The sequence below is a fragment of the Pteronotus mesoamericanus genome, unplaced genomic scaffold, assembly GCF_021234165.1.
Source record: "Pteronotus mesoamericanus isolate MK-2021 breed Mesoamerican mustached bat unplaced genomic scaffold, CSHL_Meso_final scaffold_533, whole genome shotgun sequence".
In the NCBI taxonomy this organism is placed as follows: Eukaryota; Metazoa; Chordata; class Mammalia; order Chiroptera; family Mormoopidae; genus Pteronotus; species Pteronotus mesoamericanus.
Window position 1 is genome coordinate 1017076 of NW_026555320.1, and position 15146 is coordinate 1032221.

The following is a 15146-nucleotide window of genomic DNA, read 5'->3' on the forward strand; positions in this document are numbered from 1 at the left end:
TGTGAGTCCTGCTCCTTGGGTTTAAGACCTCGCAGCCCAGAGAAGAGCCCTCAGCCCACAGAGGCCTTGCGCCCCAGGTTGACGCCGGCTGCAATGCCCGGGGCCCCATTCAGGAGGAAAGGGGCCTCCGGGGCCCCGCCTCCCTGCCCGTAGGAGGCTGTTGCTGTTTCAACTCCAGTAGACAGAGACGGAGACAAGAATCAGGCAGAGGGAGCACCATTTCTGATATATGAATAATGAACTAATTTAATCCTGGGTTTCTCTTGTGCCTCCCATTTAGTGATTTGTTCCATTTCTTAATGGCTCGGGTTCTTTATCAGGCTGTGACAGAGGGGAACGGTGAGTCATCACACCAGGGATGGGAAGGGTGACCTATATACCGGGACTGGGAAAGCAGGTCCTGAGAGATGGGCACCAGCTCCACCCTCCACGCCCGCCCCACTGGGGACGGCTTCGAGTTGACACAGCTCCCATCAGAGTGGGGGGAAGGAAGCCGACTTGGGTGGCCACCAAGTGTGGGTGGGTGTGTGCAGGGTATAGCTGGGTGCCATAGCAAACCCTCTGCTTGCACTCTGATCAGATGTCGGGGGGAAGATGGGAATAGGGAGAGACAGAGCCCCCTGCCCCCTCACAGGGCACTTGTAGCCGCACTGAGAGTGAAACCAGGCCTCCGCTCAAATCCCGGCTGCCCCTCTCTGTCTCTGTGACTCTGGGTGCGTCACGGCCCCTCTTGAGCAGGAGAAGGTGCTCTGAAGGCTCGGGGCATGCGCCCCTGTCCTTGACCAGCTGCCTGAATCTCTTGCTTGAATCTGAATCTGTTATCTTCGATATTGTTTGTTTTGTTTTGTTTTATTTTAGTCACAAGGACACTGAGTCTTGGGAAGGTGAAGTCCCTCAGTGAAGAGGAAAAGCAGGTGACCTGTGAACAGAGGAGGGGAGACCAGAGCCTGGGAAGGCCGCGAACGGGGACACCGGGGCAGACCCGCAGGGCAGGCTCTGCTATGCCTCATGCACATCATCTTGTTCGGTGGTGGTGTTCGGCCCTGAAGGTGCCCCTACACAGCACAAGCAGGCAGGGGCGCAGGGATGTGGCTGGGTAGCCTGCAGCAGCCACTGAGAGCACAAGGAGGGACGGAAAGCAGAGGCCCCTGGTTGTTTGGGTGGGAGGCGCGAGGGGAGGCCAGCGGTGTGGGCAGTCACATCGGCCTGGTTAGCACGCCCGTCGGCATTCATCCTGTGAAGCGATGATTATCGTGCCAACTTCACGGGCAGGCAAACCTGGGGCGGAGGAGTTCAGTGATGTCTAAGCTGGCACGGCTGGGACCTGGCTTCCTCTACCCTCTCCTCTGCCCCAGGCCCGCTGCCTCTTGCCAGCCCAGACCTTACAAGTGTGGGCACATGGGGCCACCTGCTCTGTGTGATGTTGTCCTCCGCCAACAGGTGGCAGTCCAGAGGTCACAGGGCATTGCCCTGTCCATCCCCCGCTTTTATTCTCCCACTATTCCTAGGCGGCAGATGGGAACGAGGACTGCAATATGTGGCGTCAGTGTTTGATTCAAGCGTGATATACAGACCAACAAGTGGGCTTAGCGCAGGGCTCTCGGAGCAGCCATCCAGACTCTTATCTTAACCACCTCCTTTTGCCTCGAGAGAAGTGGAGTTTGGAGAGGTTTGCGACCTTCCCGGGTGTGATTGCGCAAGCGTCGGCAATGGAGGCTGCGCTCCAGCCCGCATCTCTTCCTGTCCATGTTTTGAAATGGATTTTTACATTTAAAGTTTTGATTTTGATTTCTTTTCGGAGCAATCCAATTTAATGGAAAACAATGCTTTTATCTTATTAACTTCATTAACACAAGTGGCTGCGTGGGCAGGAAGTCGGGCGCTGGGAGCCTTGCACTCTCCTGCGTTAGAGCACTTTATCTGGGGGCTGAGAGTCCTGCTGAAGTGTCTGCAGTAGAATTCCTTAGAAACTGGCAGGAATAAACGTCCCGGTGAGTCTAAAGGCTGCAGATTCAGAAAGGCTTGGGAAAGGAACAGTGTTCTTGAATCATTTATTTTTGCAACGTTTAATTTAGCAGTGATTATTTATATCAACACTTGGGAATATTTTGGAGAATCAACAAAGCCTCCTTAAGAGCGGCCTGATCCTCTGTTTGCAAGTCTGTTTCTCAGCTGTGAAACAGCTTTTTAAATCTCACATTTCAAAGGGGAAAACATTTCTGTTCAGTTAAGCGAAGGGAGAGGGGTGTGCCCTGTGCGGTTGTCGTGGTGTACGAGGGCAGAGGCCCCTTCCCTGGGAACATCCTCCCCGCCCCCAGGGGCTGGGGACACCTGGGTGGATCCCCACTGTCTGGATGTTTGCATGGGACCCCAGGGTGAAAGCAGGGGCGAGGTGTGTCAGGAGGCCCTTGCAGATTCCACGAGAGCACAATGTGGGACAGTGAGAAACCATTCCACCTCAGTCATCTTCCTCCTTCAAGGAGATGCCTAGGGGACTTCTTTCCTGAGTATCTTTGGAGCAGAAGTGACAACACCCCAATCAATTAGCCAATATCCACCCACAGAGACTGAAACGGCAGGGGAGGCAGAGCCTGAAAGGAGATCCATCTGCAGGGAAGGGAGGATGAATCCGAAGGGATGGGAGAGCCCACGGGTCAGGCCATCCGGGGCTTTGCAGACAGGGGTCTCAGAGGGAGTGGCAGGGGGAAGCCACCCCCGGCCCACAGCCCCGTTCACAGGTCGGCAGCCTTGGCAAGGGAAGCAGCAGCTGGAGGCTCTCGGCCCCAGCCTGAGGGAAGATGCTTTGCCAGCAAAACCTGCAAGTCATCCTGCCGCAGCTGCCGGCCTGCAGAGATAGGCAGGGCCCTGGTGCGGGAGGGGCGCTGGGAGGAGGGGAGCCTCTCCCTCCAGCGCGGTTTCCAGGTTTCCGGGTCCTCTGGCCCACCCGCCGACTCTGTCACACTGACTGCCCTGCCTCAGGCTGTCTCTCCCCACAGCGGGGGCTGGTTGCGCCCTCCCCGGACCCCTGGCCCCAGAAGCCTGCAGTCTCAGGCACGTAGGAAGAATGCATTTGGTTTGGTCCATGGTGAGTCAGGTGATTTTGCTGTTTAATGGAACTAGTTGCCAACTTCTAAAAATTAGGAAATTTCTCCTGAAAGCTGAAAGCTCTGGTGACATCGGGCCTGAGTGTCCCACAGACATGGAGGGAGTGTGTCATCCCTAGCAGCCACAATCCTTCTCTCTCCCATTTTTGACACCTCTTCATATACTTGGCCCTCAAGGGCCACTGAGTTAGTGAGTGCTGACCTGGCACCCACCGAGGTGGATTGTGGGGGGTGGCATTCCGCGCCCTAGACCACCTCCCCAAGGCAGTGGGACCTCCTTTGCCTGCGGCACCCCCACCTGATGTCATCATGGCCCTTCCCGCCCTGTGTGGCAGTGACCTGTTGACTCCACCAGGGTTGCGGCCTTTCATGGGCATTGATTGAAAGGTCCTTCCTCTTCCCCCAGGGGTCAGGATTGAATCGCCTTTGGAAACAGAGTTTGAGATGTGATTCTCCCTCTCCGTAACCCAAGGAAGGCCGCAAGGGTTCAGTGATTTATCCTGCTTGGAGGTGAAGAAGCCGGATTTCAGAGGGGCTTCCCAGCGTGACACAGCTAACTCCTGCCAGCAGAGCCTCCCCCTGGAGCACTGTTTGCTCCCCTGTGGGGACAGCAGCCCCTGCTGTCAGGGACGCTGGTGTGGTGCTGCAGGGGGTGGGGCTGTGTCTCCAACCGCCCCGGCTCCCGCCCCCGCACAGGCACGCCCAGCCCTCAGAGTGCCCTCCCGAGAGAGGGTTCGCCTGCCTCCCCGCACCCTAAGGGCCGCGCAGCCGAGTCCTTCGCACCAGCCCCACTTCCAGTTCAGGGCCAGAATTCAGGAGCCGTCCCTCTCTGCAAGATGGGGGTTCGGAAGTGGGCCGGGAAGGGAGAGTCAGACCGTCCGTCTTACGATGGTTTGACTTAGGATTTTTCTACTTCATGATGGCGCCAAAGTAGCGTACATTCACTAGCAGCCATCCTTTGAATTTTGCATTTGGATCTTTTCCGGGTGAATCATAGGCAGCGGGATCCCCTCCCGTGCTGTGGGCAGCAGCCGCGGGCCGCAGCTCCCAGTCAGGCGCGCGGTCAGGAGGGCCAACCACCGAGAGTCTTCGAGAGTCTTCGGCGCATTCGTGGGTCAGAGATTCCGCCCAGCTGTAGGCTAACGTGGGTGCTCCGAGCATGTTTAAGGTGGGCCAGGCTAAGCTATGAGGTTCTGTAGGTTGGGTGTATTAATGTACTTATTTGACTTACAGCATTTCCGAATTATGATGGATTTATCAGGGCGGAACCCCACCCTAAGTTGAGGAGCACCTGAAAATGGGGAACGGTGAAGGACAGTTAGAGGGTGAAGGACAGCCTGCCTTTGCTCCCCGGTTTTCCTTCCGGTGTACTCAGAAAGCTGCCCTCAGTGTCCTGTGGCCAGAAGGCACCCCCCCAGCTCCGGTGTGTGCAGAGGCTCTGTCAGCTGGCCTGGATGGCACCTTGGAGTGATGTCAGAGGGGCTCCTGAAGACTTTGATATTCAAGTGCAAGTTTGTAAGCCCAAGGGGCAAGGAGTGTGTGTGTGTGTGTGTGTGTGGTGTGTTGGATGGGGGATAAGGCCCGCCCTCAGTAGGACCAAGGGGTTGATTTGTCTCCAAGGGACCTCTCCGCTTGTCCCCTGAGAAAGATGTACTTCCTGCCCCGGGCAGTGCCGGCTGACCAGCTGTCCTAATAGCAGGATGCTCTGTGTACTGGAAAATTACAAAGGATTTTCAGCTTTGCCTGCATCATTTTCTCGTTACAGGGCTTTGGGGAGCCTAGAATCTCTCTGTAAATGAGGATAATAACTCCTCCCCTCCCGATCTTCCAGTTCGTCCTGGCCGCAAATGAGGTGGGCTTCAGGTTGTGAAGGTGTTTTGCAAGCTTTCAAGGGCTGGGCCAGGCCATGAGGAAGAAGCTTAAAGCCCAAACCCTTCATCACATTCATCTGATGTGGCAGGGTGGGGAGGTGGCTTCTCTTGGAACTGCCTGTCCAGTTGTACTTCATGGACTCAACAAGTGGCACTTCAGCCTTAGACCTCTTGTGTGGGGGCAACAGGGGGTTGTACTTCTTCCCAGAGTAGCAAATGGGAGGGTGGGTTTCATGCTGTTTATATGAACAAAAACATGTATGATTGTGGGCAATGTAAAAGTTCATGAATTTTAATGTCAAAACAGGAGCAAAAATAATATTATGCATGCGCAGGGATGGGGCCTGGGGACTCCTCGGGGCTGTCACCCTGGAGGACTCAGGGGACTTCAACATTGCCCTCTTCCTAAAAGGCGTTTTAGTAAAAAGCGTGACAAGTATTCTCACAGTGGGGAAGGCGCTGTGCTGGGTTCAGCGGGAGGAAGAGGAAGGAAAGGGCTTCCTCACGAGGGGGCCCAGCGGTGGTCTGCCAGGGCCTCCCCCATCACTCCCCAGCCCCAGGTTAGACCAGACGGGACTGCCTGATGCTGAGACCAGCTCGTCTCAGACATCTCTGCACGTGCAAATCACACGGCATCTCGTTAAAATGCAGGCGCTGATTCAGTGGGCAAAGCGGGGCCGGGAGTTCTGCTAGGCAGGCCCCCAGGTGACGCCAGCGGCCCACCGGCCACGGGTTGCGTGGTGTGCGTTTGGACAGCGCTATCCATCTCCACTTCCCCAAGGGAAGGTGCTGTCCTCTGGGATGGTCTAACTGCGCACCCGCCGCTCGCAGCAGCCCCTGCTTAGTCCTCCAAGGCAGCGGTCCCCAACCTTTCCGGCACCAGGGTTTCTCATAAGACCGTTTTTCACGGACCAGGGTCGGGGGGTCGTTTGGGGATGGCTTAAGCTCATTACATTCAAGTTCACCTCCCACTGTGCAGCCCAGCCCACAACAGGCCAAGGGCTGGTACGGGTCCACAGCCCAGAGGGTTGGGGACCCCTGCTCTAAGGGATTCAGGGGACTTCAACACCATTGCCATTCATAAACAAGTGCGAAAGTTCCATTCATGCCGTACACATTTATTGAGCCCCTCTGCATTCCAGGCCCTGAGACAGGCTGTAGCAACTCAGAAATGACCAGCAGCAGGAGTCACCCACAGGCCGGCGAGGGCAGACCAGTTCAGACTTCGTAAATGAGGCCAATGAAAGGGGCAGGGGAGAAGCGCGGAGGCAGCAGGCAGAGCAGAGGGGACAGCTCTCTGCCTCTTCCTGGACCCATCTTACCGCTGGGAAGAAGGCCATTTTGTCCCGATTCCTCACCAGTTAGATAAAAGAGCTGCGTTGGGAGCGGGGAGGGGAAGTGTGGAGGGGCACAGAGGGGACCGCCTGCCGAGCTTCCTGGCTGTCACGTCTCTCCTTCCACCTTTGGGGCAGGAGTTAAGCTACGATGGCCACTCCGTCGGGATCCCCGAGTAGCCAGCTGCTCTGCTCGGGGCCACCTCCCCCATCTGTCCCTGGGTTGCAGCCAGAAGCCGGCGGCTGGGAGCGGAGGCCCTCTTGTGCTGCGCAGGACACAGCAGCAACTGGCCACGTCTCGCACCGCGCACCCCCCCCCCCCCCCGCCACCTGACCCTCATCTCATCCTGTCCTTTCCCCGCAGTTTCCCAGGCTGTCAGCAAGGGTATTAATGGCAACTCAATCAATATGCAATAAAAAATCAAGCTCCTTGTATATCTGTTAATTAATTAACTCATCAAACATTTATTAAGTGCCAGCTGGATTCTGGGCGCCTTTTAAATGCTTGGACAGAGTGGTGAACCAGGCAGAGGCTGCCTGCTCTCACCGTGGGAACTGAGAGTGAGATGTGGAAACATGCTTAGCAAATATTCACATCCATGCAGATGTAATGACAGGTTGAGGTAGACACCACGCAGGAAAAGCGCAGGGTGCTTCAGAAGGTGCCAGATGGTCAGTTTCAGCTCAGAGGCACAAGGGACAGAGGTCTAGAAGAAGAGGAGGAGTTGGCCAAGGGAAGGCAGTTGGGGAGAGGGAGTGTTTGTTGTGAAAGCCCCAAGATGAAAGAAACTTGGGGTGGCATGAGAAGGTCCCTGCTAGGCTGCTGTGGGTGGCACCGGGACCAACTGGAGCCGTGCGGAGAGTGAGAAAGGCGTGAGAGCGGCCGAGCCGGGCCCGCTCCCAGGGTCTGCATTCGGGCCAGGCCTGCACCCAGACAGGCCAACCCAAACAGCCCAGAGCACCCCGGTGTGGAGGCCCAGCCCCAGGCTGGCACTGTGCACGCGCGGCTGAGAGGTCCCTGTGCCTGTCACACAGCCCTCCAGGGGAGCAGACAGGTGGCTCGAGCTCTGTCCCCCTTGGAAGGAGCAGGAAGGAGGACTGATGGCCGTTGTTGGGCGCACAGCTTTATGGTCCCAGCTATGAGGCCCAGCAGAGGTGCCCTGAGGCGGCCCAGGGAGGGCAGGGCCGGTGAGGCTGGAGCGCACTGAGCCCCGCACGCCCTGCGCACCACACCACTCAGGGCGAGGGGGCAGCTGCCCGGGCCTTCACTGGGCATCTCCCTTGGCGTTTCAGTGACTACGAAGGGCCCTCGGGCTGTCGCCCAGGCTGGGCGCTCGGGCCGGGCCTGTGGGACTGGGGGAGGTCGAGCACTGAGGCGCCCAGGGGCCCTCAGGCACCTCCCAGCCCTGCCCCGGAGAGGAGACGCTGCAGAATACAGAAGTGAGTAACTGGCACTGGCATTTCTTGGGCATTCTCTGCGTCTCAAGTGTTGTGCTCGCGGTGGATCGTTACGGCCTTGGAGCCCGTGAAGCACTGCTGGTGTCACCCGCCCCCGTGTGCTCCCTCCCACACGCACTCTGCCTTGGCCGTGCACTCGCTTTGGCTAATGAGACGTCAGCGTATCGTATATGCTGCAGGCAGAGGCTTGATGAGCACCTGCACGTTGAGGCTTGCCTCTTGGAACCCATAGCCACGTGGAGAATTGTGGCCCACGCTCCTGCGGAGGGGGGCCACATGGAGGAGAGCCAGGCTCCCCAGATGATGGCTTTCCACAGCCAGACGTGCATGTGGCAGGGGCACTGGACAGCCCAGGCCCTGACGAGCCTCCGAGGAATGACCACGGTAATGACCAGCACAACCACCCAGCTGAGCCCAGCCCGAACTGCAGAATTGGAGCAAAACACCATTGTTTCAGGCAACCACATTTTCAGGCGGGTTGTTACACAACAGTAGCTAAGTGATCCAGTGCCTAACAACCATGCGTGACCTGACCTCACTTAATGGGGCGACGGGCCTGGATCCCGATACAGAGGCGATAACAGAGTCATGCAGGGGCCCCTCGCTGGGGCTGTGCCCCTAGCGCCCACCCGGGCTGTGCCCACTGCCCTGCGGCTGAGGCGGCGGTGTCAGGCACAGGCGCCAGACGCTGGGGGCACTGGCCTGCCTTCCTCTTTCACTGCTGGTATAAACCCCAGCGTCAGCTGGGGTGCCCGGCTCTGTCTTCGCCCATGGGCCACCCCTCGAGGCCTGGTTCCACATGTCTGGGCTTTCTGGCTCTCTGCCCTGTCTTTGTGACTCTTCTCTCACTTTCGCTCCTGTTTCTATCCATCACGGAGCACACTTCCTTCTTGATTCTCCACCCAAAACAGCCACAAGTGCAAGCTGGTTGCTTATAGCAGAGCCTTTACCAACAGTTGGTGGGTTGTGAAGAGCCTTGTCCAGCGCTGCTCCCAGACGACCTAAGGTCATGCCGCAGGCCTCCTGCCTTTAACCAGCTGCTTCACCCCACTGGGCACCAGGCCTGTGCCATCGCCCACTCGGCTCTGCCCTCCTCCTGTCCCTGCTCCTTACCCACCTCCCGAGAGGGCCGAAGTCCCCTCCCTCCCTGTCACTCCACTCCTGACTCCCAAAAGCAGCCCCCAGACCACCCAGGGGTCTCTGGTTTAATCAGAGAAGTCCCTTCTTAGGAGACAGTTGTGGCTCTAAGTAGCAAAATCTCTCTTCACCCACCACACACATTCGTAGGCTCAGAGCTCAGACAAGGGACTTCAGAGCCCATCTCCCCAGACTTGTCACTTTGCAACAGAGACCCAGAGCCCAGACAGATGGGAGGACTTGCCTTCATCTCCCAGCTCTGGCCAGAGTCCTCTCAACGCGTGTGCATGTGTCAGGGTGTGTGTGATGCTAAGACCGGGGACCTAGGCCTCTCTGTCCCCCAGCTTGGTGTGGACGCCGAGGCGAGGCGAGGTGAGGCGAGCAGACATGCTGACCTGCACGGTCTCCTCCCCGCCCTCGGTCCCCACGGTAATGCACATGTGCCCGGCCCATAAATATCTCATTGTGTGTTCCTGCCAGCCCCCACTAATAGGGATAATGCTTCCTGAGGAGCAGCCCAAAGCTGCATTAGTCGCAGATGTTTGATTGATTTAAAAGAAAGAGCCTGACCACCAACCTCTCTCTATGGTTTCTCTTCCTGCCACTTTGCTTGCAGGGTTATCTCTGAAATGCAATTAAGGGGCTTAAAAGTACATTTTCAGGAAGATGCAGAATTGATGAGGGGAGCTGGCCCCTGTGGGTGCCTCTAGATTGTTCCAGTTCCAGGGAAGGGAGCTGGACCCTGCCCGGAGCTGTATCCACACCCTCTAAAGTCTTGGGTCTCCAGAGCAAAACCTTCCCCCAGGAGCCCTGGAGGGTTGATGGGAGGGGCTACCTTCCAGAGGAGCTCGGCTGCTTCCTTGTGCTCTTGAAGGCTCAGCTTCTGAGGCTTCTGGGAGGAGCTGGGGCTGTAGGCCAGGGACTGTCCCACGTACTTCCGAGGGGTCGGCTCTTCCAGGACCAAGCCCAGTGAGTGTGAGGCTCTTCCTCTCTGGGGGGACCCAAGTGTCCTGCCACTGATGGGGTCCAACTGTGACTGAGTGCTTTTCCTCAAGCCCCAGAGGTGTTATCCTAAAGCGTCTGCTTTCCCGAATGCACCTCTGGGGCTAGGGCCCTGTTCCTCACGCTCCCGTGGCGGGTCCACTCTGAGGGCCCTTCCAAAGCGGAGGGCGAGCCACCCCCTTGGGAGCGCCCGCAGGTGGCTCCTGCCGGCGTGTTACCAAGCCCCAGTTGACTGCACAGAACTGGACCGCTGGAGTCTCAGGGCGGCAGGGGAGGTCGCAGCCCCAAACCACAGCCCCAGGAGTGGGGAGAGGTGCCGGCCATGGTGGGCCAGGCAGCTCAGTCCGGTGCTCAGAACTGCTGACGTAGCAGAGCTGCCACAACTCCCAGGGAACACGTGGGAAGGAGAAGATGGTGTTTACCGCAATGTCTTCTCAGGGAATATTTGCGCCTTTGGGGGAAGAGTCTGAGATGGTACACGCCCTGGGGCCCGCGCAGGTCACAGAGAGCACGGCTGAAGGGCGTCTGCTCGGCCAAGTGGTGGGGACCTCGAGTTGGGAGCCCGTGCTGACTGGCCCACCACTCCCTCCTCCTGTTTCTCTGCCCCGCTCCATGACACCTGCCCCCATTGTTGAGTGGACAGTTAGAAGTATCGGGTGTAAAGGGACACCATGTTGTTAGCCTGCACTGGCTCTGAACCTGCCCTAATCCCGCTCTGGTGGCAGAGAGAGGAGGGCAAGATGGCCTTCTGCCCAGGTCGCTGCACATACTGTTCCAGTGGGGCGGGAAGAATGGGCCGGTGTTGACAGTCAGAGGTGAGGAGAAAGGGTCTTTCTGCTAAAGACGCCCAGGAAGACGCGGGGACCTTTGAGGGGGTATGGGAAACAGTGACTGTTTACTGGAGCTAACAGTGAGCGAGCTTGACCAGTAGGCTGCTACACATGGTGGTGGATTTCAACATCTTTCTGAGGAGTCTGGGATCTGGGCGCCAGCGAGCCCTCGCTGGCTGTTGATGCAAGGGGAGAGGCAGAGTTAGAAATGGGCTTCTTGAAGATGAATCGGGAATTGGGAATGGGGAGAGAATGTGGGTGTTTTCATGATAATTAGATGCTTTTTAGATGGCCCCTGAGGGGGAAATTTATCTCAACGTGTGGAATGTACAGCTTTGATGTTCAAAGGGCAAGTCCGTTGGCCACCTCATCTGCTTCTAACACAGCTTCCCGCGTGTCTGTGCCTCTCCTCCTCCAGAACCCTCCAGGCAGTCACCGCTTCCCTGGTGCCCGGCCCTGCTCCTTTGAGGCACTCACGGCACTCAGCCACCCCTCTCCGCTGTGACCTGCTGAACTTTCAGAACCTCCCCTTGTGCCCCTGGACTGGCAACCGGGACAACACTCTTCCCCTTGTCTTTGTCCTGGGAGATGCCAGCATCTAGCTCCCAGGCCTCTTGGCCCCTCGGCCTCCTCAGCAGCCCCGCGGCCTCCTTCGTTCCTTGCAGCCATTGCCCAGCTGCACCCTGACCCCATCCTCTCCCTTGGGGCGCCGCTTCCACAGCCACCAGATCAAACTGTCCTCTTTACCTTAACCCAGGGCTCCCCAGACTGTGGCCGCGGGCCGACCCAGCCCGCTGACTGTTGGTAAATAGAGCTGTGTTGGCACACAAGCCTGCCTGTCGTGTACGTGTTGTCTGTGGCTCTTTCCAAGCAATGGAAGCAGAGTTGAGTAGTTGTGATCAAGACTGTGTGGCCCACAAAGCCTAAAATGTTTGCCTCCTGGCCCTTTAGAGAAAGGGCTGAGCTACCTTAAAGCTGGAACCCACCGCGCTCTCCACCCCTCGCCGTCCCCTCCTTACCCGGCATGGGCCGGTGACTTCGTTTCTCCCATCACCCACCCCGACATTCTGTGCCTCCCCCTGGGTGACCCCAAGGCCCACTTCCCGCCCCCTGCCTGAGAGCCGCTGAGTGCTGCCGGAGAACTTTACATAAAAGGGCAGATTGATTCCATCATAAATTCTTGATCACCAGCCTCAAATGGACCCTCAGCATTCCTGGAAGCCCTGCTGTTTTCTCTGGTCAGCTCGCTCACACGCTCCGCTGTTGTAGCCTTCTCCAGGTGCTGACAGTTCCGACCCCCCTTCCCCGTCCTTTTTCAGCTGGGGGCTGGCCTCTCGCATTACTGAGAACATGGGACATCAGAGGGAATTCACCGCCTTGATACCAACCGTAAACACTTCCTTTGCCCGCCCTCTGTTCTCTTGCTTTCCGTGTGTTACAGCTGAAGAGCACCCCTGCTCCTCCACCTGGCGTCCCAATCCCCTCTGCCTTCCTAGGAAGTTTACCTAACAGTATCCTTTGGGCTCCCCCTAAAGCGGACCCCAGACAGGAGCTTGGGTCAGCGCATTCATTTGCTTGGAGATCCCAGGAAGCCCAGGGAGAAGGGTGAGGCAGGGTGGGAGAGAAGCCACCGAGGGTGGGCAATGAGTGAGGTGCCACGCAGAGGACCCTCGGGAGCCTCCCGCTGCGTGGGGCAGCACTCGGTATCTCCCCGCCTGAGGACAGGGAGGCTGAGGCACTTCCCACCCTCGCCCGTCCCTGCCCTGAGTGCTGCCTGGGGGCACGCACCCTGCATTTCCTGGTTGTGACGACACAGCAGAGACAGGCGAGCCCCAAGTGCCAGAGGAAGCCCTGGAGAGGCGTAAAGACAGGCGGGCACACCCCGGGGTTTTCAGGAAGCTGGCCGTGGCCGCAGGAGCCTCCTGGGGGCTGCTGGGACGCGGTGCTGGCACCCCTGACAGCTGCTGCCCTCAGGGCCCCCCCAACATGCGTGGTGCCACGGGGTCCTTTCCACTAATCTTTAAATACTGTTACAGTCATGTAAACAAAATCTTCCCTCGACCCCTCACCAGCCAGTCTCGCCTTCTGTCTCCTCCCTTCAGTGTCAAACTGACTCAGCCCGTTTTGGTCTGGCTTCTCCCCTTCATTCTGACAAAACTGCTCTCCTCAAGGTCAACTCCGCGTTGATCGGCCCAGTGGACATTTCCCAGCTCTCCACGTGCCCGTCGCTCCAACCGCACTGAGGACCACTGACCCTCTTCACCTTTACACGCTCCTTCCTTCCTCTAGGGCGTCGCCTCCATCGGGCTCTGCCCTCCTGCTCTGATGTGGGCCTTTTTTTTTTTTTTTTGACAGTTGAGGGTCTTCTCGGTGAACAAATAGGTGTACAAAGGAGACAAGGTCCCTCAAAGCCTGGTGTCTTCCAGGACCCACCAGGGACCACAGTGAAGATCTGTGGTGAAGGGGAGGACACACGCGTTGTCTTCTGTAGCTTAGATCTTCCCAGCGGCCTGTTCGACATTTCCTCTTGGGAATCTCAAGGCGTTTTAGAGTCCAAAACGGATGCATGAATCTGCCAGCCCCCACAAAACTTTACCTGGGCCTTTCCCCTATCTCGGTGAATTGCAATTCATGTATCTAATTGCAAAGGGCAGAGACATCCTTAATATCCATCTTCTCCTTCCCCTAACCTCTGGCATTGTCTAGTCCTTCCCTGGGACTGGATGGTTTTATCTCCTAAGTCTTCCTCGTGTTGGCTCTGGCTCTCTGTCTCCGTCATCCGTACATGGATCAAGTTGCTATTTACCTTGCCCTAGACTCTTGCCACCACCTCTGGACTGGGTCCCTCCCAGGCTCCTTTGCCACCGCTTTCACACCACCATCAGAAGGGCCTTTACGATGCAAACTTGGTTTTGCCCCCCCTGTGCTTAGAACCCCTGTTGTCTTCCCCCTGCTCACCCTAACGCGGGCCGCCAGACCTTGCAGGCCCGGCCTCCGCCGCTCCCCCGCCGCCCCTGCGGGTGCAGCGTCCCTCGGCGGCCTCGCCGTCTGCGGTGAGCCATACTCCTTCCCACCCCGGGCTCTGGTCCGTGCCGGGCCCTCTGCCGGGAACGCCCATTCTTCTCCCTTGTTAGTTCTCACCTCACTTCCAGTTGTAACTCAGTCATCTCTTCCTAAGGGTCTCATTTCCTGAGATGAACTCTTGTAATATCATGGAGATGAGTTTATATCTGATTTATGCTTATCTCTGCAGTGGACTTGAGCAGGGGCCATGTCTGGTTTGCATCCTCATTGAAACCCCTGTGTCCAGCCCAGTATCTGGCCACAGACCGTTGCAGGCACTGAATCAATATCCACGGAATGTGGGGCTCCATGGGAGAGTAATGAAACCCAATAGCATTGGGATGGGTCAGTTTGTTGAGTACAAAATTGGTGGTTCTTAACGAGAGGTTGGGGCAGATGTCAGAATCTCCTTGAGAGGATTTCCCAAGTAGACATTGCCAATTGTTTTATGAAATCCTCTAAATTCCATCTTTGGGGGAAGGGTGATGCATGAATTTTTTATTCCTTTCTCTCATGGGACGAACTCTATGAATTTTAAGGCCACTTGGTTGTCAGTAGAGAGTCCTTGGAAGATCAAGGTTAAAGCCATCACGCCATCCTGGGTTCAGTTCCTAGCTTTGCCATTTACCAGGCTTCTGTGTGTCTCAGTTTTCTACTTTGTTAATTAGGGATCTGAACACCTATTGCTTAGGGTTGAGGGACATGCTGGGCACCTGATGGTGTCTGAGGGAAGTTCGGGGGCAGGGCTGCCCTTGCCATCCTGACCCAGAGCCAGCAGTGAGAAAGTTGCCTGTCTCAAAGTCCTTTTCTCCGAGCTTCAGCCTCTCCGTTGTTCATTGAACAGGCTGTTGAAGACAGACCTGGGAAGCTTTATTTTAACTTCTTTCTCTGGCCTTCCTGGGCCTTGCTTTGTTCTGTCTGCCATTCTGCAGGGATTCTAGACAGAAAGTTGAAAAGATGAAGTTGATTTATTGTCAGAGGTTTTTGCTAACCATACAATTGGGTTTCAGCAGAATGATTTATGAACATGCACTTATAGCTGAAGTTGTAGATCTGTTTTTAGAAATTATTAGCAGGCATTAAACAAAAACTGGCTTTATTAATAATTTACCAGAAAAAAAGATATGGCATAATATCTTGCAATAGTAATGTAGAATGCTGAAATAAGTATTCCATTTATTTGTTTGTTTTTTTCTTTCCTTTGACATAATAAAGACCCAGATCCTCTGTAAACTGAAAGAAAGGCGGATCTAAGAGGGCACATTTGTCAGCTGAGCAGAGCATGAGTCTACCTTTGGAGTTAGAAACAGGACAGATTCCTCGTGCTGGCATTTGTAAATAAAGTGG